We start from the raw sequence: 24,433 nt of genomic DNA, 5'->3' as shown, positions 1-24,433 counted from the left end.
TCAGTGGACTCAATTGTTTATAATATGCCAACAGTAAATGCAGGAGGAATTTATAATCATATTTTCATGGGGTGTAAGCCAAAACCCCTTCTGCAACTCAAACAAACTGCTTCACTTTTCCATTTTGGACAGGTTTAAAACGCAAAGAGATATGACAACATGTCAGATGAATTTCTCTTGTGGCATTTTCCCCATAGGGGTGACGCAAATACAAGTCAGAAGATTAGCTTGTTATGTCCACTGTGTATTTTACAGTTACTATACAGGTGGATGATTACAATAGTCTAATGACAAAAATCTCTACAGAAAAAGATTACAAAAAAATGACTTCACTAGCTATGTTTTCTGTTCTTCCTGTCAATTCTCCTCTTTTTCTTCCCTCCTCTCTAAATGTTGTTTTCTTTCTCAGCATATCTCTCCAGTAGTCTTTGGTCTTTTTCTTTCTTTCCTGCCTCTTTTAGATTCCCTCAACAATGGAAATTAAGTGGGGTTGACTGAATTGATTTAAACACAATAGAAATACAGTTCCAGTGCCTGGAACTTAAAGACAGATTTCCCCTGACTGATGTCTGCTAGTCCTAGCTGTTTTGAGACAGTATTTTAAAATTATTTCTCAGATGTTTCTTCTTCAAATGAAATGGTCCCATTCTCAGTAGGGAAAGAGACAATACCTTCCTCATTTCCTCACTGCTGGCCATCAGCTGCTTTTTGTCCCAGGCTTCCTCCCTACTTCCCTTCTCCACTCACTTCCAGCCTGAAGCTTCTCTTAGAAAATATTTCAGCTAGGAATGTGGTTGAGCACCCCAAAAGTCAATCCATGTCCGAGAGCCAGCAAGGCAGTGCTCCTGCATTGGCTTGTCTACACTAGGATTTATAACATGGTAGCACTGCAAGAACACATCTCTCTTCTTACTCTCAGTCAGGGCCATTTTGAGTTGCAAGCTGCCCTGGGGCTGGCAGGAAGAGGAAAGTAGCCCTCCCTGGAGCCAAACCAGGCACTTTGCCAGGGGAGCAGGCCAGGAGCAGAGAGGATGTTCCTCAGGCATGTCCTGACAGGCATGGTGAGGTAGGGAACATGGGGGACAATGTCAGAAAAGGCTTTTTTTCAAGCTGCAGCAGTCTAGCTAGAGAAACATGAAAGACTGAATGGTGATCCAGATACTTGCAGCCTGGTGAGCATTTCTGGGGGTCCTCTCCTTCCATGTGGTCCCCTGGTACCTTCTTGATCTACTTGTGAGCCCTCAGTGCTCACACTCCTGCCCTTCTTTGCCTTTGCTCCTCACAGCTGGATGGTTTTTGGTGGGTTTTTTTTGGTTAGTTCTTTCTCCTAACGTCTTGACACTGGTTAGCCAGTTGACACTGGTTAATGCCTGGCTGGCCCTGAGCCTCTCAAAAGCTTCCCTCTGTCTCATTCATTTCTGCTGAGAAGAAAGGAAGAATGGGTAGACACTCCAGGAAGGGAAGAGGTGGAAACAGCCATCAGACCAATGCACAGCTGTAATTTCAGTCTGTGAATGTGGATGGAAATTGAGAAAATTAAGATGCTGCCTTTCCCAAGCCCTGCAGACAGGCCAGTCTGGGGCACACTGGAGAATGTTTTTTTCACCTGGAAACATTTCATAAATTCCTACTGACACTGATTCTTCCCCGAAGTCCAGACCCCACTTTTGTTCAACACCTATGTTTATGCCATAGCTTTAAAGACCAAGACCTCATCTCAAAGTGGAGAAAAACTGCCCAATTTTTCCTTGGATTTAGGGCAAAGCAACTGTTTCTGTACTTGGGCAAAGGCACTTGTCTTCTGTGATGAGGCTAAGAGATTTGTGCTTGAAACTTTCTTGGTAATACAACTTCAAGATGCTTGGCAGGGCTGAGCTGCCATGAAAGAATCTGATGCAAGAAAACAGATGAAAGCTGCAAAGTGGCTGAAGGGAACAGCAGAGATTGGATTGAGTTCAGGATTTGGCCTCTACCACTGAACATTCATGAGGCCAAACATGATATGGAAACTGTTTCAGTAAAACATACTCCACAGAATCAACATGCCAGGGAGCCTGAACAGCTTCATTTATCACTGTTCTACTGCTGGTGCTGCTCTTTACACAGAGTTAAACTTTTCCTGTTAAATCCCATGTCTGACTCAGTCCCTGTTGATTTCTAAGGATGCAGAAAGGTGTTTAAACCAAATCTGTGCATGGTTCCTTTTCAAAAAGACAACTACATGCTTTAAATCCCTATGACGCAGAACAGAAGAGTTTGGATGTTATTCTGAAGTCATTGAGAGTAAATGGAAACTTCATTGCTACAAATAGGTGTGGCAAAGGGAATATTAAACATTAAAAACAGTGTCTTCAATATGGAAGTGTGTCTGTGGCAGTACCCTAGCCTACCAGACTGAACTGTGGAAAACTTGAGACTCTTTGATATCACAGAACAAAAGGACGTAGCTATTTTTTTCACTCTCCATCTCCATATGATTCGTTTATCTTGGTGTTTCTTTCAAGTGGCTCAATCGCCACCGGCTACAAGAGCTTTTCACTGGATTTTCCCCACAAATTTGTTGAAGGTTTTTTTAAAAAAAAGGTTTCTCACATATCTGTTTATTTTCATATGGAAATCTTTAAGTCACGAAATAAAGAGAACTCTTTGATCTCATATCCAATATTTATTCTAGTTACACACTTTTAAAGAGATGATACTGATTTGCACCACTGAACAAAGAGCACATTAGTATTGCAAGCAGTCATTTTCCATCCAGCTAAGCTTTCTTTGGAATGTAGCTGTCAATTTTTCCTTTTTCAGACCCTGAAGGAAGTATCCACATTTATTCAAAATAAAGAATCCAAACTCTTGGACTCCTCAGAGCAAAACGGGCCAGAAGGTGGAGTTGCAACTGTAATTATGATCTCTTCAGTGCCTGAGGACAATGTCTTTAGTTAACTAGATGCATTCCACTGCTACCAATGCAGTCTGTTCATGTTAAAAAATTATTATTTTGTCCTATCTAGTCATAGCTTTCAATGCTATTGACAAACACAAGCAATGTGTGCATCCAACAAACATATGAAAAGTATCACTGAAAACATCCTTTTCTTATTGGCCCAACATCAGGTTTAAAGAATCTGTTTCATAAACTATTAGATGTTCTCTTGTTTGACTTAAATATGATAAATGTAATGCTTATCACACCCTACCAGTAGTTTTAACATTGTTTTAGAATAGTGTACTTGTACCTAAAATGGAGTAATCTGATCAATTTTCCATATGAAGATACACAAATTACAGAGATCAAGGAATTAGAAACCAGAAAAAAATGGAAACTTTGTGCATTTAAAGCTGTAAACAGTTTGTCCTAGGAGGACAGTATGGGAACGCTGCAAAACTACAGCTCCACGAGAGTATTTTGCTTCCATCAGCTCTCCTCTTTTTGTGCAGTGGGTTCTGATGAGAGACTGCTTTTAGTTTCACTTGCAATTAAAACTATTTTAATGTTCTTTGCTGCAGATAAATATTATTCAAGCTAGAAAGGATCTTTAAGATTGTGAGCTGAGAAATACAGTGCAGTGTAACTGTGCCTGCCCTTATTCTCCACCTTTTTACTTTGAAATGCTTAGGGAATTTTTTTCACAGTGGAAAAAAATCTCTTTCTGACATTATACACTGCACCTCCCTGTCAAAATGTGATTAGCAGAGCTAAAGAGTGACTGGTGCAATATCACAAAAATTAGCACTCATTTGAAATGTGAGAACATTTTCTTGTTGCAGTCTTTCAGAAATGATACTCAACTGTCAAAATTCTTTGCCGTCATTTCTTTATTTTCATTTGACAAAAGTTCACGGCACAGATCTAAGATAAGCTGTGCTGTTGTAAAACTAGTGTGAAACCTTACCTACAATTAAAGGAACTGAGGACTGTAAATTGTTTTCACAACGACAAAACAATTCTGTAATTCTGTTATACTACAAGTTACTCAGCTCTTCCGAAGGCTCGGAAGCAGCATGTGTACATGCCTGTGTATGTGGATTGTAACTATATGGAATTTTCATGGGAGTGGATTTTTAAAATCTACAGTTACAGACCTCAGTAAAGCTAATGCAGGTGTCTGTCCTTTGAGCTAAATGAAATTCAGTCCCTTCAGGACTCATAGGCTGGAGGCAATGGAAGATGCCACCTGAATTGTGCCAGCGTCTGATCACACTGAGCTTGACCAGAACCTGCTGTCATGTGGGGAGTGTGGAGTTCAGGAAGCTGGCTGGTTAGATGTGGGTGGGGTGGTGGTATCTCACTGTCCCTAAAAAACAGCAGCCAGAGAAGTCCTGCCAGAGGCCCAAAGCAGAGCAGCACAGTGCTACAGGGAACACACTCCACTACAGAAGCAAGCTTGGAAACTTTGAGTAAGAAAACTGCCTGTTGTCTGTTTCTACTGCATTCAGAGAAACAAGATTCTGAGTACATGCTTTGTAAATAAACTGAAAACATTCCTAACTCCTATCATCAATTTCTCCTCCTAATGGAAAAAATCCAGCAAGTTTCCACTCTGTGAATAGGGGCAATAATATAAGCACGAACACGGGGTCAAGCCAAGTGCTATCCTCACTTATACTGGTACAGCCCCACTCAAATTAGTGCAGGAAAACAGGTCCCTCGATAAAAGACTCAGAGAGATACTTTCTCTTGTGTTTGAATTTTCAAACCCAGGAAACTAAACATAAAGGAATCAAGTGTGCTCATTCCTTTGGCTAGAAAGAAAGTTGCACTTCCAACGAAGTGAGTAGGATCCGACTTCTCTGAAAAGTTTTAATTTCTGGACCAGCATTTCTCTGGTCCTGAATATATGGAGATAGCCACTCAAATCCTTTTTTCTGCAGCTTTCCCAAATGCAAAACAGTTTCTGTATTTCAATATCACCCAGCCTTAAAAGGAAGTGTAAGACCTGATTTTTCAGACTCAAAACTATGAGATCCTTTGGATAACAGATACTGAGCACTCAGTTTCTCAATGTTCAGAAGTACTTTTCCATAAGTGCAGGTCTTTGAGAAATAAAATTATGCATTTTACATTAAAAAAAATTGTAATATATATTTCTACATTATAAACAATAAAACCGGAGAGAAGCAAAACAAGTTTTCCTGTATGGCAAGCTTGACTCATGCGAGGTTCATGAAGAGGAAGATTTAGAAAATGCACTCAGAATAACTGTAACTGCTGGCCACACACATCATTTAGGATGGAAACTCATTTGATAATGTAGCCTCCACCTCCACATGAATGCCCTATTACAGTTGAACACTAGCAGAAGCCTTGAAATTTCCTACCTTCTCTTTGAAAAAACAGCTTTATTCCCCTAAAAACATTGTATTTGAAGGCTTCTAACTTTTCCTCCTAGGATACTGTAATGAAAAAGTGCAGGTGGGATTGAATGCAGCTGCTGACATAAAGGGCATAGCTGTGCAAGACACAGGCAGGGGATAAACCAAGTGCCTTCATGTGAACAGCCTTGACCACTCTGATCTCATCTTGCAGAAGAAAAGAGAGGACAGCATGGAGGAGAGATTTCAAGCTGAACTGAATAGTTTATCCACAAATATTTTCACTAATGTAACCCCCACTTGTAGAAAGGAAGTCCTGGTGCAGGAGTGGAGCTCCTGACCACTGTAATAACACATGTAAAATAGTTAAACCAGTGATAACTAGACTGTGAGTTGAAAGACAGTATTGTTAGTCTTATCACATTACTTTTGAAGGGCCCACCTCTGAATCAGATTTCTTGCTCGAGGTGACTTGCGGGAGTAGGGCAGCAGCCAAGAAAGAACAGTAGTCCAAATGGTATCAAAGAACAGCAAGCAGGAAATTTGTCAGACTCTACCTCTTCAAATCTGCAGAAGCTGGAAAGACACAACAGATGTTTGCTGGAGTTGAAAAGAAATAACAGCTTTAAGGACAAAGTCTTAGAAGATATTTGATCTATAGTTATAAATGAGGGGGAATGATAAACTCAAATATAATAATAATAATAATAATAATAATAATAATAATAATAATAATAATAATAATAATAATAATAATAATAATAATAATAATAGTAATAGTAATAGTAATAGTAATAGTAATAGTAATAGTAATAGTAGTAATAATAATACCTTTTTTTAAGTTTCTGAAGGAAGTTAACTTCGAAGTCCAGAGAAAAAGATGAACTAAAGGAATGACTGTCCTTCTGGTCTCATGATTTCCATGTTCCTGGGTGTGTGATGGCCCAGATTTAAGAAAAGAAAAAGGACAGGGTTTGTCTGTTGGTTTTTTGTGGGTTTTGTTGTTTTTTTTTAAAGCAGGCAATGAAAGTTAAAGGTGGGAGGATGAAGCAGGAGATGCACAGCAGGTCTATGAATCATTAACGCAATAATGACTTCTACATTTCTGTTTCTGGAGGATGTGGTCCAGAAATGAAGTGCAGAGAAAGTGCACAAAGATCCCTTCCAGAATCAATAGGGGAGCAGAAGAAGGGATTTCCGGGGAACATGTTAAAAGAGTGATTACAAAACTAGGAGAACCACAAGGCAGATAGAAGACAAGAGTGAGAGTGCAGGATTGCATGAAGAAGCTGTAGTTGCTGGGAAGAAGAGAAAGCACGAAGGGGGGAAAAATGGTCTGAAAGGACTAGGACTTGAGCTCAAGAGGTGGGGGTGGGAGAGGTCTGAAAATACTTCCCTGTTACAGACCCCACTTACTCAAGGGGAGTTTGTGCAATTGATGAAGTGCAAGTCCAGTTGCATCCCCACCTCAGCATCTCCCAACCAGCCAGAGGCCTCTCACTTCAGCTGTGCTGATAACTGCTCCCCAGCAACAGAAGCCACCCTGCCTGCCGGGTGCCCCAGTCCCTTTTCCTCCCACCCCAGCTGTGCCCAGTCCCTCTCGCCCCCATGCGTCAGCTCTGGTGCTTACCCAGCCCTGCATTAAGCCAGAGTAGAACTAACTCAACAAAGCAAATAGTTTTCCACCAGCTTAGTGTACTATTAAGCAATACTTTAAATAGCAAAGAAAATACATGGGATGACATACAGAGACACTTTCCCACAGAGGCATTAAAGGGAGTTTAGCACAGTGCTTTTTTTCAAGACGTATGAGTATCTTTGATGTCTGTAGCCCCACCTTTACTACTTCTTGCAGTTTCAGAATACCAGATGGACAGAGGGATAGATATACTAACACCATTGTTCACTCTGAGCATCCAGCTAAAAAGGCTAGAAAATTTAAAAAATAAGAGATTATTGGAGAAGCTTGTTTTTTATGCATTCACTAAATGCTACACAAATTGAAATTATGAGTTCTCATCCTGTCAAACACCTTATGTATTTAACTGAAACCACAAATACACCAGATGTATTTGGTCATAGCCACAATACAACAGAACATAAACAGGGTGAGGAGGCAGCCCTCTGCCAAGGCAGATGTGGGAGGACTGCGCTGATAAGTACCAGGTAATATTAACACTGTATCACAAGACATCAGCACAAGGCAACATCCTACTGCCACTGCTACCTCTAGCTGCTGGGGCACCTAGGTTAGGCTTTGTATAACATAATGATGTAAAAAAAAAAAAAGCAGCCTTTTAAAATCATAGAAAACACTTCATCTAGACCACAGAAAATGGTGTTTGGTCATTCATACATTAATTTGGACCAGGAGTATAGGGCTATAAAAATATGACTTTATGGGGCTATAACAGAATATTAGCAGTGCAAACTATTTATAGTATTAACATGTAACATAGTCATTCCCCAAAAAAGAATAAAAGGAATATAATTACGAAAGTGCAAACTACTTATAATATTGACATGTAACATAGTTTTTCCCAAAAAAGGTTGAAATAAATATAATGATGAAAGTATATGTGTGGAGGCAGCTCCACATTGCCATAGTACATTTACAGACAGAGCACAGCCAGGACATACAGGAACTCCATTTGCAGAAAGTGTTTGGTGGGGAGAGGACATTGTATGTAGAGGAAGGAATAAAAGCTGAGCAATTCACTCTCTTGGCTCTGATTCCATGTTTGCTCACAGAGCACCTGTTGAGTTTAGCCGAGTCTGGCTCACTGTTCAGACTCACATCGGCACTTACCATCAGCATTTGTATTTTCAAGCTTTTGTGAGGCTGTCTATTCATCCTGAGCACAGTAGGATACACACTGGAGCTCAAAAGGCCATGGGGACACATGTATCTTGCAGAAGGGGATTTTTATTTGGACAATTAGCTGTCACACATCACTCAAGCTTTCTGTCGGGCTTTCGGGAAGGGCAGACTGCCAGGGCACACATGCCAAGGACAGCCCTGTTGTACCTGTGCTCAGGATGGGCAAGCATGGCCACGTGGTGGTTCTGCCCCAGGTTTTTCAGGTTCACAGCATTTCTGGGGAGGAGGGAGACAGCTGGAAGCCTTGGTCTCTAGAGGTTGCACAGCCAGTGTGTGGGAGCCCTGCCTCCCTCTGCGCAGGTGACGCAAGGTGTATGGGCAGTGGAGGGAAAGGTCCACAAAATATGTGTGTTAGGAGAGAGCAGCCACGGCAAAGTTGAGTGAGTGCTGGCTGCAGAGCCAGGAAGGAAAGCAGAGAACAGAGTTCCCTTTCAGCAGAAAACCCTGGAAGGGCTGGCCAGGGCTTTTGGGCAAAGGTGTTGCATGTTGCTGCTGGTCGTTCCTTGGGTTCAGGAAAGCAGGCCCGATTTCTGCTTTGTAAATTAAGAGGATCACACCAGAGAATTCTTATCAATCTCACTTTCCAAAGGAAACACTTAGAAAGGGCTTAAATGCTGCCTCACCCCTCAGGCCAGATCATGACAATACAGTCCAGCTTCTAATGTCCTGAAATACTTGCAGGAATATCTGTACTAACTAGGAGAACCATTCACCATCCCACTCTGCCAGCATGGGGAAGGAGCTGCCCTTTCTGCAGCAGCTTGGCTTGCCCTGAAGGCCTCATGTGTGGGGGTAAAGCCTCAGGGGAGCAGAGGGTCTGAGGCAGGGAGTTTGGGGTAGGCCTCATTGAACTGCTTGTCTCTCGCACAGAAATTGTGTCATCGGCCTCAGAGAGCTTTAGTATCACTAGTAGCTGAACACAACAGGACCTGTACTGCTGGGGGAAAGGGAGAGCAAATTCCAAGTTTACTGTGCAATAAATCTCCTTTGGAAAGCCTTACCTGGGAAGCAGAGAGACTAGATCATAGGTCTCATCCTGCAGGTACCCTGCTTGTGTGGGGCAAGCAGTCCTTAACAGTTTATCAGGGGATCAGGTTCACCTCTGATTAAGGCAAGCAGGATTTCACCAACAATAACCTTGTTCTTCTGTGAAGCAAAGCAAGTTAATTAAATTCACATATCTCTCTTGGCCTGGCTACAGGTGTAAGTCACTAAATACAAAATACGATGAGGTAGTAGCTGAGGGCAGAAAAAACAAAAATCCCATCTCAGATCCAAACCTCAGATGGAAAGTGCATGGGCAAAACACAGTCACCCTTGCTTATCCATTCTCATTGGCATGCCTAACTCTTTGGAAAAATTATGTGGGATCTTTGTTATGAATGACAACGGCTGATTTCAAATCTTATCCCAAAAGACTCCACTAAAGATCCTGAGGAATTTCTTAAGTAACCACATATGTTGAACTGTTACTTATCTTAATGAAAAAAAGATAGTCACTTAACAAAAAGATATCCAGAGAAGAGTTCACGCTATGGATTATACAATATGTACCTCCCCCCAAAAAAGAGACAATCTTAAATTATGCTAGTACAGATTTTCCATCTGAAAATACTAAATGTAATTGTTTTCCATCATTTGAAGGAAGTCCTGGCTCCACTGAAGTCAATGGCAAAACTCCCATTGACTTCAAATGGATCAGGACTTAAACCTTTGCCTTTAAGAACATACCGACTGATTTTTAAATATTCTTTAAAAAATATTAAAAAATCAAAAGAAAAATGTGCTTGTATTTAAAATTTTTTATGCCAAGTTTTGTCCCAGAGTGAATTACTTCAGCCTTGATATAAATCTGTCAAAATAAGTTTAAAAAATGTATAGATGAACACACCCTTAAAGAATAGGCTTGCTCTCCTCATCTGCTCAGGTTCATACAAAAGCATTTTGCACAGACAATAATATGAATGAAGGAGAGAAGAGAAACTAATAAGCCAAATAATATCCAACCTTATGGGTATAGTCTGTAATTTAGAAATAGGCAACAATTTGTAGTCCTATCTATTTAATAGTAGAAATATTTATTTCCCTAGCTTTAATTTTATTGAGAAGCCAAATATTAATGAAATAAAATCAATCTATTTAAATTACTTTACATCAAGCTAAATAAGTTAATTACAGATACTCAATCTAAATGCAAAGACACTTTTCCCATCTCGTTTAATGTCTTGTATAATACAAGAAAGTTGACAGACTAAAGATCAATCTATCCCTGCATCCAGTCTTCAGCAATTTTTGGGAGCATTTGTTTAAAGACAAAGTATAAAGCCAGGACAAGTATATAAGCATCAGGTCAACATCTTCTAAAATGCAGTAGGTGCACATTTCATGAAAAGATTTTATTATTTCTAAAAATTCATTTGAAAATTTTTGAATTTTTTTCCATATCTGACAATATTGTCCTGTGGAGATCAATTAACTATCACTGCAGTTTGATGTTAGCTTGCTACAGCGAGGTCACATTAGAGCTTCTGCTTCAATAAAATATTTGCATCTTTCCCATTGTAAACTTGATTCATTTCTTGATATGTTAATCAAGAAAATTTTCTTCTGTACTCTTACATTTAAGTAGAGAAACAGCTGGTGTCTTTTGACTCCATCTGAAAACTACCCAAGATCCTAAATTTGAAATAGTACCCAAACTAAACAAGTTGTGCAGTTTTCCCAGATGCATTAGCATAGCTCATCGATCATTGCAGTGATAGTCTGACACAATGACGATACAGTTTTGTTATATTAGTTACAGTGATACCAGAGGAAAACTAACTAACTAACTAAATAAATAAATAAGGAACTCGATGCTGCAGAAACGATTTCTCTACATGCTGATTATGATTAAATCTTAGTGTGCTTTGAAATCCCTAATGTGTAATGCAAACCAGGATTTGGGGTGTTAGGAATGCATCCCCACCCTTCTTCCAAAATGCTCTGCAAATTATCATCTGCAGACCCCAAATCCTTGAGTGGAGGGGGGAAGGAAGGAGAGGGAGGCAGGGAGTGGGAGAGCAGGGGGGGGGAGGGGGGGGGGGGGGGGGAGAAAGAGAGAGAGAGAGAGAGAGAAAGAAGAGAGATTAGAAGTACTTTTCACCTCTTGGTCCCGTCAGTGTGCTCAACGCCGAGAACCGTGCTTCAAATCCAGTGTTATCGTTAGGCCTGATTCAGAGGAAGTCAAATAGTCTACTGAGAAAACAGTGGAAAAAGTAAAGGTCCTGAAGAAGTAAGTGCTGCATGTTGAAACGTATGCATGTCACACCCCATTTGTCTTTCATATTGAAGAATAAAGCAGCCTGTCCCACAGCAGTTATTATACACCATATTCTTTATTTTTAAAATGCAAGAAATTTGGCACAAAGAACAAAAAAATCAACTGATGAAAAGCATTTATGTCATGGTTTAAATTAAGACCTTTGTAATGCAAGAATTACATCAGCAGTGGGCTTAGCTTAATGAAAATAAGACAGTGTTTTAAAAGACTATGAATGAACAAATCCTTTCTGCTTTCTGAAAGAGAGAAAAGGCAGATAGAGATAAATAGATAATTTAAGCTGAAATCAGAGCAAATCACACTTTGCTACCTCTAGGAATTACTGAACTTTTTTTTATTCCACTGGCAATTCTGGGTAAAAAGCCGTCAAGCAAGAAGTTATTTTATATTCACATGTGGATTGTAAACATTTTCAGGGGATATTAGGTATTACAAAGTTTCTTCGATATTCTCATTGTTTGAACTTCTGGTTAAGATTAATTGAAGTTGGAAATTTCCTCTCTTTTGATGTGTTTTTGGTTTTGCGTCCACCTAACAAGAACTAGAAGTTCAGATGTTCTGCTTTATCAACTTTTAAAAATATTTATTAGCATATTATTTTGATATAATGATGGTTAAGGATTTAATAAAAAATCGTTTTGAATGAGAAGAAATGTATTAATACGAGCCATTTGTGGCTACTAACAATGATGTAGCAATGATTTGACTAATGTTAAAATTTACGTGTGGAGATAGCAAAAGAGAAGTGGAGTCTCTTCTCTTTGATATGTATCATTTGATATAAACTTTTGTCATCTGTTCTTTGGGCACATTTTTATCTTTATGGGTCTGACGAATATTTTATGAGAATATAGGCAGTAATTTTCTGGCAAGAAAGGAACATGGTAAAGCAAGATAAAATAGTGGCTTCTAGTGGAGATGAATATAGACTTCAAAATCTAGGCAGAAACCTTTTTACTGTAGTATAGTGAGTGTAAGTATATGTGACTTGAATGTATCTTTACTGCATTAAAGTGACAGAAAAGTGCAGAGCAACTGGATTGAGTCCATGTTCTGCTATTATTGATGACAAATGCAACAGTTTTAATCACAAAACAGCATAGCTATTTGGGGGTCTAGTATTGTATATGTGTCTAAATATATACATGTTATTCACTCCATATAAAAAACATAGACAACAAAAGTTCATTTTAATTATATCAGTTTTCCAGGTGAAAAAAAGAACCTGAGTATTTTGCAATACTCTGTTTCTTTTAATATATGAAATAATTATTAATTCATCATCCAGCTATTGCAAATGAAGTTATCTTAAACATTTGGGAATGTAAATAAATGAGATGGGCATGCATGGACAGCACAGAATGGACACCAGTATTTGTGTTTTATAAGCGTGTTTTATGAATACATTGTTTCTGGGAAAAGTGATCCATCTAGTGCCAATATTTGAGATGATGATGTGTACTAACACAGTGCTAGTCAACCTGTTTTAAAGATTCTCTGAATTAGTTATGGAGAATAAATTATTTCTGATCTGGGTAAAACTAGCTATCCAAATCCTGAAAAATCCTTCATCTTGACATTTCTTGATGTGTCCATTGGGATTTCCAGGAAGACAGTCAGTTTTATGATAAAATAAGCCTGTTCTTTCTGCCTACATGCACTCTCAGTAACAAAAGGATGAGCAGCAGAGATTTTCTAAAAAAAAACAAAAACAAAACCCAAACACAAACCAATTAATAATGCCAGTCTTTTAGAAAACAATTGTTATCTTTCACATTCAGAGGACTTCTGGCATCTGCTTCAGTTTTATTTTTAACGAGTGCAGAAAACAATTGACTTTCATTTTCCACTTCCCTTGGGCTGTGGGGATGAAAGGGTGAAGTGAAGGGATTTGGAAAAATGGGGCCTGATTCTGTGCCCAGAGCAGGTCAGCAACCATGGCTGGTGTCAGTGAGACCTGCGTGGAAGCAGCAGCTGTGGGACTGGGCCTGATGCTAAAGGTGACCTGACGCTCAAGAAGGAAGGGAGATAAGAGAGTTGGATTTGCTGCTCTTTTTATTTGCACACACAGACGTTTCTTATCAATCAAATACAACCCTTCCTCTCACAATTGGTGTCTCCCAGGGAGGATTCAGAAGGCTGTTAGAAGTCTGCCCAGTCCTTGAAAAACAGCAGACAATACACAGAGTTTACCAAGAAATCCCTCCCTCTTGCTAAGTATTGTTTTCAAGGAATTTAAACAAAACAAAACAATTTCAGGCTCTCTAAATTGAAAAAAATTACTCTTCTTCCAATAATTCTTTACCCCCTTAATTTCTGTTGTGTCATCTCAGGTATCTTGTGCTTCCATCATCTCTAACTTCCACAATCCCCAGGAAATAAAGGGGTTAGTACCTACCTTCTAGCAGCAAAAAGGTGAAAAACATGCCAGACTTCCTTCATACATGACTCAAGGGAAATCCAGGCAATGGACAAAAATACCCCAACATCTAAACCACTCTTCCTTTTACAGCTCACCTGGAACAAAAGCCGATACCAACATTAGTGTTCTCTGACAGGGTGCCAGTTGTGTGCTGTGGGGACAGGAGTCCCCAGAGGCTGGGGTGGGAGGCCAAGAAAGTTGGCCCCCATCCAGGATTTCTTCCCCAGTTGTGCCCCAGTGTCTGCATGCTTCCCTGTTCCCCAGACACTACACTTCTTGAACATGCAATAAATAAGCAGAGTAGCCTTTCTTGTTGGGATAACTGCTGCTTCTGTTTTTTTCAGAGGACTTGACAGATGCTGCTAATGAGAAAATAGCATTTCTTTTCACCCTGTCACTAGTAGGTGGGTCAGAGTAGGAATCTGTTCTCCTGCCCTCCTGAAGTTTCTGAGCTTTCAAAACACTTGCCCAGGCAGGAAGGGCACCTAAATGAAAAGTGTTTGTGCCGAGGGAAGGGACATGCTCTTGTGGGCAGGGTTCTGACAGCTGAGATTGCCAGGAGGGATCCTGAGTGAGATGTTTCATCCTGTTGTTTACAAAGCTGATATTGCTCCCAATGACCTAAGTAAAAACAGCAGGTCTTAAAATGTGGCCAACAAAGCATGATTTCTGAAGAGCTGGCTACTCACCTGATACTAAATTCCTTCCTTCTGCTGACTGCTAAATTGCATTAGACACAGACAAAACCCCATTAAATATTTTACTTACATTAATTTTTTTAATATTAATTTTTCCATGTCAGCAAGGGTCCTCATTACCACAAATATGTTATGCAACTGTGAGCTGCACTGCTAGATCTGCATCACAACTGCTATCTATTAAGGTATGAGCCACATCATGAAAATATTAGAGAATGTCTGCATTAAAAAATGACTATCTCCTCTTTAAAGCACATTTGTGTTAATAGGGATCCTCAGCCTAAAGTGTCTTGGGAAAACACACCATCCCTGAGGAGGCTGATGTGGAGCTAATGTTCACGGGGCATGATCTTTGCAAATGTGTGTGCTCGTAATCAGTTTTACTCGTGACAGAAGCCGTGGGGAGTTTAAGGGCTCGTTCTGTCAGATGACACGCATGCAAAATGGCCGCGCAGGCAGTCATAGGAGTCTTAAAGACTGCCCTTTGGTACCAGACAGGGGAAGAATCTTGCCTGCAAAGGTTATTTGAATACATTCACTTTTTTTCGAGAATACAGCAAAAAGTGCTACAGCTTTAGACTTCAAAGTTTTGAAGATTATTTGCAGTTAATCCACTGCTATTACAAGCTGTAACAAAAACTCCGCCCATGCTGTAAAAAAAGCAGTAGTAAGAACTGCCTTTACTCTGGACCCTGATAGCCCCCCACTTTGGGAATAACCGATTGGCATCTACCTTCCCCAGCTGGTTGGTAACATTGCAATAAATGATAATTAGCAAATTAAAACATAAATAGTCTTCCTGCTTGCTTGAAAGGGGAAAATCGGTTATAAATGCATTTTTGTAGTGATAAACAGAACTTCATTGCATCAAAAGGTTATAGCTAAGTGTGTTAATTTTTTTTCCATAGGAAAAGAAAAGTCAAACTGTACCCTCCTCACCATTTAAAGCTGAGCTTCATACTCAGACTTTTATTTATGCACAAGCGGATTTTTGCCCTTCCAGCTCCAGTGATTTCAATCTTTTCATTTGTAATTGTCCTGACACATTCCTGCTTCCATTTATTTTAATCCTCTCGGATTGTGACTCTTATTTGGAAACTTGAGTTCTTGGACTAATTCAAAAGTACTTTCTGAAAGAAATATTCTTTTACACAGCATTTTGTAACATTAGTGTTGTAACATATTACAAATTGGTGGCATTAGACCAGCATAACAGAGACTACCCTGCTTTGCCCTTCTGAAATGTTTACTTTATCCTACCAAAAAAAATCTAATTAAGCCCTATGATCAGCGTAATTGCATAAATAAGTGTTGATTTCCTTGGGTAGCTAACAAGAATACTGAGGCACAGATGGGTTAAATGAGTTGTTAAAAGCCACACAGTAGCTGCAGTTTTATTATAAGGGTTAGCTTGAAGGGTAGCTTCACTGATTTAAAATATGAACAAAGGAAAGAGAATCCATCTGAAAAACAAATGAAAAAAAATCACCCTCTGTGGACAAATTTCTGCTGAAAAGGATATGCACAGTGATCAAAGCAAAGTTTAAAGAATGAGCGTCTGGAAAAAAAAAAAACTTTAAAAGATGTTTTAGTTATAATAATGCAGTTATCCAAATGTCAGTGAATTTGATCAAAGCTGATCTACAGAGCTCAGGTTTAGCATTAGGTGAGTCATTTTCTTTTATTAGTGATGCTTTTTCATTCAAATGGGTAAAAAGGTGAGAGTTTGGATATGTTGAAGGTTTCATTGGCTTACAGTAGGGACAGACAAATGAGGCCCACCTAGTTTTACAATCTGGCTCACAGCTACTTTGTTTTTAATAAAATGCAGCATATTGAAAGGGCATGTCTCAACATGTCTTGACCCATCCAAACTGGATCAAGATGGCGAGCTCCATATTGAAACCAGTTTACTCCCAGGATGGGGCCTCTTGTCCTGGAGGAATGAGAAGAGTCCCTGCCCCATCACAGGGGGGAGAAACCAGTCAGCCTTTCTCCTTTCAGCCACACACCCACCCCTCTCCTGGCCATCAGTTCTTGCTGCTTTGAGGGGAAGCATATTGTCAAGCTCCAGTGGTGTGGGGATTCCTGGGAGTTCATTCAGCTGTCTTGACCAGCCTTAGTGCTGCCACAGCCTGTCTAACTTACCAGTGAGCACAGTGCAGAAACTGGAGTGGTGTGAAGTTCTTGTGGGCAGTTTACAAAGACCCCATGATTTTGGGGCAGTGACCTTCTACCCACCTGTGCTCCAACCCACAGGCATGTGAGGACAGTCCCTGGAGCTCCGCAAGGAGAAGGAATAATGTGCTAGCCAAACAACCCAGTTTTTCCTCTCATGACCCCTGAACAGCTTTTACCATTGTCATGAGAAGAAATTCTGGGCACCTCTGCTGCTGCCTGGCAAACAAAGCCCTTGAAAACTGGGCTTTAAAATAATCCCCTTTATTGTGGCCAGGATGCTGTAGTGTGCTTGGAGGTTTGCTGGGATGCTTAGGCCACAAACTGTGATGGTAGGACAGGGGTTTCTTGAGTGTCATTGGGAGGTTGTATACTGGAACACAGCCCTGATCCTCCATTGATCTCAATACTATTAAAAAAAAAAAACAGTATTAATAGTGGTGTTGAAGCTGAGAGCTGGGGGAGCTGCTACTTCTCACAGAGTGCGACTGAAACTGTGTGAGCGCACTTTACAGCGCCTTCTCTCATCTGCAATTTCCTGTTGCTGAAACCTGAAGAATTTCAGTCAAACCCCGCTGCTGCCTGCTAGTGGCTGTGGGGCAAAGGCCAGAGAGCCGGGAAGCACCATTCCCTGACCTGCATCAGGGCTCTGCTGTGAGGCTTTATGGAAATTAACCTGTTGTGCCCGAAGTTTGGGGAGACAAACAACTAACTGCAGGACAAGGTAGCATCAACCTACAGTTTGGCTGCTCTTTGGTGGCAAGTGTTTACATGCACTCTCTTACCCTGTAGCAAAAGCAGGGTATCTCATCCCTTGTGGGAGAGGGGAAGTCAATTTGCTTTTATGAGGGGGTTAAAGAATACATAAGAGCCGTTTCTTGGCAGTAGCTGAGATGCTGAATTTTCACATCCCCCGTTTTCCCTGTAGTAACTTACTCATCTGCCTCTATTCTCAATTTCCAGTTTGAAAACTCTGTTGAAGCAAACAAAAAAAACGGTACCTCTGTGGCTAGACATGGGTGAAGGCAGGGAGGTCCCCACCCACAGCCCTCATTCTTGCTCTGTAACCTCAGTTTATTTGTGAGTTATTGGGTGATTTTAGAGAACTGACCCTGTTGTGCCTCCAGGAAAGGACAGGACCATGCAACGGCATAACACTTTCATTTTTCATTAAAAACTTTGAGGGTGTAGAAATTGTTTTTTGTTTTAAGTAGACAAATGAGAATTGGAAACATGTGAGCTGCCAACAGCTGAACTACTGAAAAACTGCTAGGTAGTTTTTCATTACTTAAATGGGAGTTTAAAAATACTAAACATTATAAAGATAAGGTTGTAGCTTGGCAAGAACACGACATGTGATGGTATGAGCTGCCACATGCCTCTTCATGCAGTATTAACTTCAAGACCCACTTTTCCGTGAAAGAAAATTAGAGGATAATGGGCACATGACAAAAGAAGATGGGAAGGATCTGACCCGTTCACCCAGATGTGTTCTGTAATCTATGTAACTAAAATCCCCTCGAAGGCTTCCTTGTTTTCCTAGCGTTTCTGTGTTGCAGTTCATGCCCACGCATCTCCAGGACAGGATCAGGCCGTCACTTCCACTGTGGAGTGGGAAAAGGAGGCCACAGCATGGAAATGAGAGGCAGAGTCATGGGGTGCTTGTGTGGTTAAATGATTCATCCCAGCAGAACCAGCTCTGGACTAAGTCAGGGACAGGTTTACGTTGCACCCAGCCAGGCGGCCTAGAAAGGGCTCTGAAGGCCAGGGCGCCCTGCGGGCAGCTGCCCCACATTTGCATTGTCCTTGCAGGCAGCCTGAGCACACCTAGGGCTGGGGCTGCTCACGAATCCCATCTGTCATTGCAGCTGGGCCCCAGGGCTTTCTAGAAAGGCCCCTGAGGGTTTGCCTACCCAGCACCCTCCTTTTCAGCCCAGCAAGCTGGCAGACAGGGAAGCGCACAGCCAGCACAGCATGGGGAGCTACAGGGTTGTGGTGGAAGTATTAATTAAGTGTTAATTAGGGCTGTCCCCAAGGCAGACTTCAAGGCCACTCCACTGTGACCATAGGAGGTGCAGAGCTGCTCCCTTGCAGAAGCTTTGGTCCTGTTCCTGCTGACATGCCAAGTGCTGGCCATCATCGCCCAGCTCGGCCTGGTGGGACCCATGAGACCCCGGGAGGAGAAGGAGCCTCTGTGACCTGGGAGCATTTGCTGTGCTTGCTCCCTGTGAGCCCCAGATTAACATAATCCAGCTGTCTGCCTGTGTTTATCAAACCAAAGAATTTACAAGGTTTAAATAAAAGGACCATAATATAGCAACAGAAGCACCTAAAGCAAGTAACTTGTGTGGAAGACCTCAAGCCTGTAGCAGCCTTTCCCATTCCACCCAGAGGCTCAAGCACAAGCTCTCCCCGTGTGCTCAGCATGGCACGTGGAGCACAGGCTGCTTTGAACGCAAGCAAACTTGCATTAACACGATGGGAAGGAGCAGCTACATTCTAGCGCACCAGTGATCCATGCAAAATGGGTCACCGGGAGATTTAGAAACTGTACCTTTCAATCCCAGCCAAAGAGATACATCAAGGCACGCTGACGTGAAGCACGACTTGACACACCTTGAGGCATCTTCAGTGCACTGAGTGGTAGTGACGCCAAAGGATGTCAGCTGGCAGTATCACAGACAATGCCTCATAAATAATCTCCGAGGAAAAAAAAAAAAGAAAGGTTTTGCTTCCTCTTATGCTTGAAAAAAACAAAAGCAAGCAAGCAATTTGCTTCCCTCAGATGAACGAACAGGTCTCCAAAATGCCCTAGCACTTAGGAGATCCCTCACAAGCATGCAGCCAGGGAGCCCCAGGTCAAGGTGCTGCCAGAGGAGAGGGAATCTCGCGGCGCTGCCTAGGCAAGGCACCACTGGCACTGCCCGTGCCGGCGGCTTTCCTGCCCATCTGCACGGGGAAGGTGAAGTTTGCTAGTTGCAAAACCAGAAGTCCAGAGGATTTCTGCAGAGACGGAAAGCTGAAAGAGGGGGGTTTTGTAATCTTCTCCAAGCCGCAGCTCTTAGCCCTGTGAGGCGATGGAGCCACTCTCTGGATTCTATGAGAATTTCAGGGAAGCAAAAGTCTTGCTGCTCCCCTTCTCCAGCCAGGAGGAGGGTGATGGCAGATGGATCCCTGAAGGCCTGAAGATTCACTTGGCCTGTCCCAAGCAGCACAGGGACTCCCTAGTACACTCCTCAACCCCTTTCTACTGCCACTCCAACAGAGCTTCTGGCAAGACAGCTTGTGGGAGTGCTCCACCAATGCCCAGAAATCCAAACCAGCCCTGTGACAGCCATCAGGCAGAGTCGTTGCCTTCAGCCACAGTGCAGCCAGATCTGAGAGACACCTGTCCATCTCCGGGGGCCGCTGCATCTCCCAGCACAGCACACAGGGTCTCTGCCAAGGCCATGTCACCTGCACACCCATCTGTATCCCTGCCCATGTGTCTGCTGGGGGGGGACACAACCTCTTTGCACTCCCCGCTGGCACAGCTGTGCTGGCACGGCCCTGCTGCATAGACTACTTGCTTCAGGCTGAGCTCAGTTTATTCTTGCATATATATATAATACATATATTATAATAACATAATCAGCTATATATATAACTGATATTTACTATATAAGTAAATTTTAAAATAAGCGTTTAAAGTCATTCTGCACTGCAAAGTTTTGCCCCAGTGCTGAAGGAGGAATAAGCCTTGCCAGGGAAGGCAGCTGTGTGTGGCACTGGCTCAGCTGCACAGGGATGAAGGCACAAGGCCACTGCATCCGGGATTAAACACTTCTGAGTCTTGCCTCACTCATAATAAATTCCCGGGCAGTGTTTGAAAGTCACACCTGGGAAAGGATGCCCAGGCTCATACGGGAGGCTTGAAAGAGGGGGATCAGCCTCCACTTCTCATTGCCTTAATCCTGCAGATTTGGAAAAGATATTTAGTGTTCCCAGCGTAAATATTTTTGCATCTCTTGTTTGATAGACTAGAAGCCTCTAGAAAGTTTCACAAACAGCTGCATCTGGATTTTTGAAAGTGATTAATTAATGTTTCATACAGATGTGATGTCTTTATTTTTAATGTAAGTAAGCATCTTTAAATCTAAGTATTCCTCTCTTTTAGAACTTCAACAAAAATAACATTTTGGCTAATAGCTACCCTATTTTTACTGTAATTAAGTTGTTGTCAGTAGGAAAAAAAATGCTTCCATAATTAGGAAAAGAGATTCTGTGAGGAGGAAAAGATACACTGGAAACACAGTACAATATTAATATAAAAGCAACATATTCCTAAATCCTTGTGTAATGTAACTTGTCACAGTCACTCTTCCACACACAAAGGACTTCCTGCAGTTAAAATAGTAGGAGCACAGAGTGATGAGAGATTCTGAGACACCAGAGCAGTTTAGCTGAAAAATTGCAAATCCATTCTTAAAATTTTGGGACCAGTACATTGATTTTTTTCATTCACCTCAAACCTGTGGTTCCTCTTGAGGTCTGTGACGGCTGTGGAGGCTGGGGGCTGCAGCGCTGCTGCCAACAGCACTCCCTCTCCAAGCAGCCAGGGCTGCCTCTGAAGCCTGTGGTGCTGGTTCAGGTCCTTCTGAGATCACACTCCTGGCTTTGTGCCAGTCGCAGGGTGCTTAAAATGCTCTGAATATGTCTATGGCACCTCCACTGGTGCCTCCTGAGTGCCATGTGTACATGGCATAGATTAATGGAGACGGCAAGAGAAGACTGGCAGCACATGGGAACCCTCAGGCAGGGGAGACAAGGTCTGGGTTGGTGAAGAGAGGAGAGCTCATGTGAGCTGGTAGCTGCAGGACAGATTGAGGCAACAAGTGGAAGCTTGAATGGTTCAAAAAGAGGGGGAGGGGAGAAACTGTCTAAGTGAGTAAATGTGCTTAGGTAAAGAGAGGTAGAAACACAGGAGGAGATACGGGAAGACAACAACAACCAAAAAAAATGAGTAAAAAAGTAGAAAAGGCAATGGAGGGTAGACTAGGCAGGGTATTGTGCAGGATGAAGCCAGGGTGAGAGAAGCAGCTCCAAAAGCAAAAATCCAGAAGTAGAGCAGTGAGAAGAAAGGAAGAAGAAAAAGGAAAGAAGTGGAGAGTGGAAAGTTCAATAAATAATGGATTTTCACATTTTACTCAAATGCCTTGGATGTATTTAAATAGTGGGACCCTCGGCACAAGCCCTTAGCTCCAGCCTGATACGACTGCGCCATGTTCCTGGGTTGCTCCTGGGCTGTTCCTGATTTAGATCTGGGCTGTGACTGCTCCTGAGGTGGTACCAGTGCAAAGTTAGTCTTTGCCAGCAAAGCTGTGCTGGCATCAGATGTGCTGATCTGGAATAGCATGGTGTGCTGTTGCTATGTAAGAGATGACCTCGTAACTTTATGCTCTCAAAGCTGGGCTAACCAGCTCCACCATCAGCTGCAGCAGCGTCCATTTCAACAACTAATGTACAATAAGCTCAGTTTTCATACTTCGATTTTTTAATCCAATTTTCCCCAAAAAATTGAGATTATGGCCAGAGTTTATCTTATTATCTGCTGGTTTTTCTCCCCAGTGGGTAAGCACAGCTCATCCTTCTCCCTTCTACTGCACTGCAGCTGCTGGATGTAACTCAGCAAAAGGTGCAGAATTAACTGTGCCAGTGTGGAAGAAAAAACGCAATGCCAAAAAAAAGGGGGCAACAGGAGAGAGAACATGGGGAAGCAGGAGGCAGGTTGTTTGGGAAGCTCCAGGAAACTGCAAAAGCACGAAGCTGTGCACTCAGACAAAGCTCCAGAGGAAAGGAGGATACTTCACACAGACACGAACGGCAGCCACAGGGATATTAATGCGTTTAGTGTTTGCATTGTGAAAGCCAGGATGGCACTTTATGGCTATAAAAACCCTACCCTGCCCAAAAGATAGCTTTACAAAACTTGTTTCTGTTCCAAACAGGTCTAAAACCAATGAACCTTATGTGTATTTTAACATGCTCTTTAAAGCTGTTTCTGAAATTTCCCAGGGAGAGATGATCTTTTAAAAAGTGAATGGAGCATGTCAGTGCCATAGGCAAGTGTATTGATAGTAGAGAGACATACTAAATCATCCTCTGACATTTTAAGATGATAGCTACTGGTTTAAATTTAAAAAACAGTCCAGGGACTAACTGTTAGAGATACTTGTCACTGCCTCTCTTCAGCAATTTGGGCTTTGTTCTGGCCGCTGAACTTTTGAAATCCTCAGAAGATAAATTTACAGTCTGCATCTGCTCAGGGAGAAGATTATTAAACAAGCAACCCTAAACAATTAAATAAAACCCTAGCTATATGCAATCATTTTAATTTAGTCCTTTGATATCGTTCATCTGATTAAGTTCTTTCCAAACAAACTGCACATAGAGCTTGGCCTAGGAGTAGTGGACTAAGCCCATATGTATCCTGACAGGGGTGTTTACTCAAGCAGAGTTATCCCAGCCTTGCTGTGTGTACTTGAGGATGCAAAAGGGCCTGGGGACAGGAACTCAGAGAACAATAAGGATAGAGAAATTGAGAGAAAATAACCTACTGGGAGAACGGGAATACACAGGGAATAGAAAAATCAGACAGGAAGAAATCAGATACTGGGAAGATGCCCATGGAGATGGAGCCAGAGATGCCCATGGAGAGAGAATTGGAGAGGAGCAGCGTGTAGAGGGGTGCAGTTTGGAAAGGGAGGACAGGGGCTGTTAGCATGCAGGGGAGGAAGGCAGTCACAGGGGTTCAGCACCCCAGTGAGGGAAGAGGTGCAAATCACAGGAAGTGAAGAGGAATAAACTTTGACTGCAGAAGCGTCTTTGTCCCTCCCCATCTTGCTGGACAGGAGCAGATGGGGAGATAAGCCTTGGCCACCTAAGAAATTTTGGCTAAGTTTGAGACTGCCACGTCTACTGCATCAGTGGAAACTCACTCAGCTGCCTCGGCCTGATGCAGACCAGGGCTAGCTCAGGTGTCCCAGGGCCTGGCCCTGGGGCGGGCATGGTAGTCCCAGCAGACAGATAACGAGCAGCCACAGGCAGTAAAGCAGTCCTTTCCGCAACAATGTCCTGTCTGCAGCCTGAGCGCTTCTAGTTTTGACTTGCTATTCATTAACAGGGACCAGCCAGGGCTGGGGATGGTGACACTGCAGCTGCTCAAGGTCTGCATTGGCAGCATCGGGTTCCCATGGATCTACTGTCACCTGTGACTCCTCCACAGCTGGACCATCCCAGAGCCCTGGCACCCTGCTAGGTGGGGCCCAGGATGGAGCCCATCGCCCTGAGCTGGGATTCCTCCCCCACTCCCAAACAAAACTCCCTGAGCTGAGGGGCAGGATTTCTCCTTACCACTATAACCTGATCCTTAGTCTGGGAGAGGAGAAGGGCAGGATAGGTGGCCCCCAGCCTGGAAAAGAACAACTTTGAGGACACTGCAGGGGGGATGCTGGGAGTGACAAGAGCAGTGGGGTGGCAGAGGAGGGGATTCACACCCATACCACCCTGTAAAACACCAGGGAAGATGCCTCAGCTATGGCAGTAGTCCTTCCTGAAGGGGACCAGAGGCACTGGTGAAGGAC

At 42.3% G+C, this 24,433-nt stretch overlaps 1 protein-coding gene across 1 annotated transcript in view; it reads left to right on the top strand.

The window, feature by feature from the left end:
• The window catches only part of RIDA (reactive intermediate imine deaminase A homolog), a 959,578-nt gene that overhangs the window by 587,075 nt on the left and 348,070 nt on the right, over positions 1–24,433 (top strand). The window lies entirely within an intron of this gene.

Source organism: Apus apus, chromosome 2 (assembly GCF_020740795.1).
Source record: "Apus apus isolate bApuApu2 chromosome 2, bApuApu2.pri.cur, whole genome shotgun sequence".
NCBI lineage: Eukaryota > Metazoa > Chordata > Aves > Apodiformes > Apodidae > Apus > Apus apus.
This window is presented reverse-complemented; position numbering and strand designations above follow the sequence as displayed.